The sequence below is a fragment of the Oratosquilla oratoria genome, chromosome 13 (assembly GCF_046742065.1).
Source record: "Oratosquilla oratoria isolate Oo_2021 chromosome 13, ASM4674206v1, whole genome shotgun sequence".
NCBI lineage: Eukaryota > Metazoa > Arthropoda > Malacostraca > Stomatopoda > Squillidae > Oratosquilla > Oratosquilla oratoria.
The window spans coordinates 60,131,930-60,137,323 of NC_134789.1; the positions used below are offsets into that span (position 1 = coordinate 60,131,930).

The 5,394-nt window shown below is 39.4% G+C and overlaps 1 long non-coding RNA gene across 2 annotated transcripts; it reads right to left on the reverse strand.

The window, feature by feature from the left end:
- Positions 1-2,350: 2,350 nt before the first annotated feature.
- Positions 2,351-5,105, reverse strand: LOC143032144 (uncharacterized). 2 transcript variants are annotated; one of them, XR_012967082.1, is made up of 4 exons: positions 4,852-5,105; positions 4,448-4,710; positions 2,696-2,769; positions 2,351-2,588 (listed from the first exon to the last, which is right to left on the reverse strand). It is a non-coding gene; the product is annotated as an uncharacterized LOC143032144 (long non-coding RNA). The 2 variants fall into 2 exon arrangements; XR_012967081.1 differs by having other exon boundaries at positions 4,448-5,105.
- Between the last annotated feature and the right edge of the window lie 289 nt (positions 5,106-5,394).

The following is a 5,394-nucleotide window of genomic DNA, read 5'->3' on the forward strand; positions in this document are numbered from 1 at the left end:
CTGGAATGGTTTCTCTCCAGTGTGGGTCATCATATGAATTTTGAGGTAATACTTTCGTGAGAAAGTTGCATTGCACAGGTCACAATGGAAAGGTTTCTCTCCTGTGTGGGTCCACATGTGATGTTTGAGACTGCTCTTCTGTGAGAAACCTGCATCACACAAGTCACACTGGAAAGGTTTCTTTCCAGTGTGGGTCATCGAATGACTTCTGAGGTGCTTTTTTAGTGAGAAAGCTTCATTGCACAGGTCACACTGGAATGGTTTCTCTCCAGTGTGGATCATCATATGAAGTTTGAGGTAATGTTTTCGTGAGAAAGCTGCATTGCACAGGTCACAATGGAAAGGCTTCTCTCCTGTGTGGGTCCTCGTGTGATGTTTCAGACTGCTCTTTTGTGAGAAAGCTGCATCACACAAGTCACACTGGAAAGGTTTCTCTCCAGTGTGGGTCCTCATATGAAGTCTAAGTTTATATTTTTGTGATAAAGATGCATTGCACAGGTCACAATGGAAAGGCTTCTCTCCTGTGTGGGTCCTCATGTGATATTTGACACTGCTTTTTCGTGAGAAAGCTGCATTGCACAGGTCACATTGGAAAGGCTTCTTTTCTGTGTGGGTCATCATATGCTGATTGAGATCATCCTTTAATGGGAAAACTGCATTGCACAGGTTACATTGGAAAGGCTTCTCTATGTGTGTCATCATGTGACATTTGTGATCACCCTTTCGTGAGACAGTAAAATCACACAAGTCACACTAGAAAGGCCTCTCACAAGTATGGGTCATCATATGCTGTGTGAGGATACTCTAAATGAGAAAGCAGAATTGCACAAGTCACACTGGAAGGGCTTCTCTCTGGTTAACTTGATATTGGAGACCATTCTTTCATGAGAAGGCTGCATCAAACATGTCACACTGGAATAGTTTCTCTCCGGTGTGAGTCACCTTGTAGCAAATGAGATCACCCTTACTTGAGAAAGAATCTCATAGGTCCTGTTGGAAAAGCTTCTCTCCAGTGTGGATCATCCTGGAAAAAAATTTATAAGAGTGACATCTAATTCTTTAAATTTAAGCAATAATAGACTTGTGGATGTTTTGTACACACACCATTTCATACTTAAGTTCCTTTGCACACACCATCACCTAACATATAATAGGTAGAAACACGAACTGATAAGTGCTATGATATATTGCACTCTGCTTTTTCATTAGAAATGCAGTGAAAATAATCTAATAGCTACATATACCCACCCCACCATGATCAGAATGACTCAAATTTTGCCCTAGTTTTTTCATTTAGTCACAAGATTTGGAAGGGGGTTAATGGCCCAGGTGGCCACAGCAGTCATATATCAAAAGAGTTCCATATCATTCCACATCTGGGCTCACAGGACTTGAATCTAAGCCTGACCTACTCTAGGAAGGCTTATTCAGTTCATCTCACTCATCTGACTCAAATAAGTGATGCAAGTCACATTAAGATATACTGGTAAGTGGCATCAAAAGAACTCCATATCATTCCACATCTGGGCTCACAGGACTTGAATCTAAGCATGACCTACTCTAGAAAGGCTTATTCAGTTCATCTCACTCCTCTGACTCAAATAAGTGATGCAAGTCACATTAAGATATACTGGTAAGTGGTATAACTGGGTTAAATTGTAATATATGAAAGTCATCTATAAAATTATAGAGGTACTATGGTGAGTTGACATGCCTTGTCCTTTTGTTCCCCCGTGCATAGCAACAAGTGTGCCCAGCAATGCAGGCCCTGCTCCCATTTTATGTAAGCTGGGTTATGTGGTTGCTCCTCTGGGATATGATTGGCCGAGACCCTGAGTGACCCAAGCTGCCCAGCGTGGGTTGCCCAGGTTAGAGGTTTATCACTCCAGGGAGCATGCATGCTGGTAACACTATACAAACACAGCACATTCATTTCTGCTAACAAGGTATTTCATCCTCTTAGTTTGTAAATAACTAGTTTGCTCCACCACAACCAAGGTCAACAATAAAGTAAGACACAGAACCCGTGTTTATATTTAGCCTCACCCTCAACCACACTTTACCATAGTACTATCTATCTTGTCACTTTTAGTAAAATACCTATTTGTCTAACTGTAAAAACCATCAGGTATATTGTATATACCCAAATAATAGTAGAGTTTTTCACCCCATTTTTTTTAAGGCTTTTACGTGGATACTACATTTTCAGGGATGAAATTCATGTCAAATCTGGGTTGAAATTTTAATTAGCAAAAGCCAATTTATGTATAAATCATTACATAAAAATATGAAGATATATATTTAAAAAAATATTTAAAAAACTCTCACTGATGAATCATTGCCATGGTGATTTGCTCTCATAAATATTTAACCTTGCTCTTTAACAGCTTGTTGCAAGGGCAAAACCTTCGACAATAACAACTAGTGGTGATATGTTCCACATCTGTGTAACTAAAGTTTTTCTTGAATATTTTCTGCCTTCCCTGGATTTGTTGACAGAGAAGTGTGTCTACACTTTGGCTGCCAGAAAGTGTAGATCATGTTGTACATGTAATGATATACTATACTTGGGTGCATATATGAGGCATCTGGAATAGAACAGGGAAAATGCTAGTGTCATGTGTAAGCCATTTTGCCTCTTCACATCAATTGCTTTAAGAACAATATTTCCATACCGAGGAGGTGTAGCTCTTACCTCTTTCTATTCTAGATACCTTATCTGTTAACCTTTTCAATAAGAGTCAAATTCTTGTGCACAGCATCAGATGCCTGTTGATGATTCAATGATGCATTACAATACTCGCATTATAAAATATCAAGTCACTACTGATTTATTCATTCTCTTTCACTCTGAGTAATAATAAGCACAGAAAATGTATTCAAGACATTTAAAAAAAATTGGGGGTCATTCAGCTATAACTACTAATAAATATATCCTCGTGTATCCACTCTCCCCTCATGATGCCTACCTAGGCATCATCTTATGGAAGAAGTGAAGACAGACATATAAATATTAGGCCAATTTTTTATTGAAGATGCATGAAAAATTCTGCATTTTCTGAACACAAATTAGGGGGTTGCCTTTAAACTGAGATCAAATATATGGTACCTGAAAGATGAAAGAGTACTGGGATGGTTTATACACATGGAAAGAATGAGTGAAGAAAGATTAGTAACAGAGGTGTGGAAGGCATAGACGGAGAGAATGAACTTCAGGGGATGAGATGGATGGATGGGGTGAAAAGGGCATTGAGCAAGAGGGAATTTCTGTTGTCCATGGTTGGGTATAAATTATACAATGATACATGGATGGGATGGGTGTGGGATGGGGGGGGGGGAGAATTTGGGAGTGGTTATGTGTAAATGATATTTTGATGCAATACAAATGGATTTCTCCCCATCTACTCTTTTTATGCTTAAGAAAATGGAGAGGGGGGGTGAGTCACTGAGTAAGAGAAGCAGCCTTGCTATGGATGTGCTGTGTCCTGCTACATTGCTTGTGACCCAGGGCAGTTGGTGGGATACAGGGGTGACCCGTCATCCATGAGGAGCTAAGATTAGATGGGGGAAATGGTGGTGGATGGGAGTGGAGTGGGTGGGAATGAAATGGGTGGGATTAGGTAAATGCCTTCTGACTTTGCTACCTCCCTGGTAAGGGGAAAAGAACCCTTGGTATACAGATAGTATATAGAAATATACAGGACCTTCTGAAATTACCACAACAATCATGACATACTCAGGCAGGAACTGCTATCAAAGGTGCAATCCCACAAAATGTGGAAATAGCAAGAAGACAATAATGGGAGAACTTGTACTTTAAACATTTTCAGCCTATAGGTTGTTTAAACACAGAGGCATTATATACACAAATTTAGTCATCTTTCAGGATGCCTGTGACATCTCCCTTACTGTTTGTGACACTTGTGATAATACTGGTAATAAAAAGTTGTCCTCATTCTCTTTATGGAACCTTTTTCTGATATTAGTATTATCTCAGTTTAGGTGTCCCTGCTTATCAACATTAACCATTGTACAGTTGGGTGTTCTGCAGGCTTTTGTCTCCTTTCAGCATTTCCCACACCACTGCTTCTCAAATGGATACTTCCCATATAAATACTTGATAAAAGAACTTAATAAGAGTACATATAGATATACTATCATATTTATACATACACATTATATCTATACACACATATCATATAAACTTCATATATACAATGGAAATTCTGAAAATGGTAAGCTGGTCATAATGGTGTTTGCTCCATCCCATTCAAACAGTTTCACAACAATGTAAAGAAACACAGTTACAGTATCAGATCATCTCTCCGATATGAGCCAGTCCAACCAATGTACTGGATATCTATACTGGATATAAGTCCTAGCGATAGTACATACCAATGTGCAATTTCCTCCCAAAAGGAGGGTGGCAGTCAAAGCATACACTCACCTTCCACCCATCCCACATCCTTTCATTGGTCTCACATTTGCTAAATTGTGGGTTCCAATTCTGTACTTCTTTCCAGTTCCCAGTAGTGACTTAATTACCTCTCCCTACAGTGCAGACACATATCCATATGGCAATGGTGGTGGCTTTGGCTGCAGCCATGTGCCACTTGGTATAGGTTCATCATCTCCCTCCTTCATAGTAACATATCTGCACAGGTCCACCACATATTAAGGATCTCAAATATTGATGTTTCAGCGTGATTCCTGTGAATACGATACTGACTTCTACCATTAAACTCTTTAAAATTGTCAGGGGGCACTCACATAAGTTAATTTTGGTAGAAATAGCACTGGAAGCCATAACACTATAGTTTTATAATCTTCAATGAAAAGTATATTACCCACCAGCCTTACCTAACCTAACCTGTCATCGCCTATTCCTACACTATGTCAGGTTAGGTTAGACTCGTTCCCCCTCCTTCCATCAAGTTGATCAACCAACAACAAAACAAGCCGATGAGATTAACTGAGGAGTTACAGTTACCCAGAGAGAACAGCCACTTCAAACTACTTACAATTTTTACATTCTCCCAAATGTGCCCTGAATCCCATTCTCTGTGGTTTTCAAAATTCGCGGATGAAAGAGAGAACGATCGATATAAGCGGTGGCTATATTCTATGATGCGAGTATTATTACGACACGTTGTACGGCTGGCATTGGCTGCTGCCCGCGAGATTTAAGTCCCGTAGTGAAGTGGTTAAATATATGACAATTTTGTGCCCTGTAGCAATCTTACTCATGAATTAGAATGACAAGACCATTTTAAGGTAAGTTTATGATGAATGACAATGTATGTGGAACTTCCTATATAATGTAAACGAATTTCTAATATTTAGCGAGGCAGAGATTCCTTTTGTGAAATTAGGCTTTCATTGTATAATGAGTAC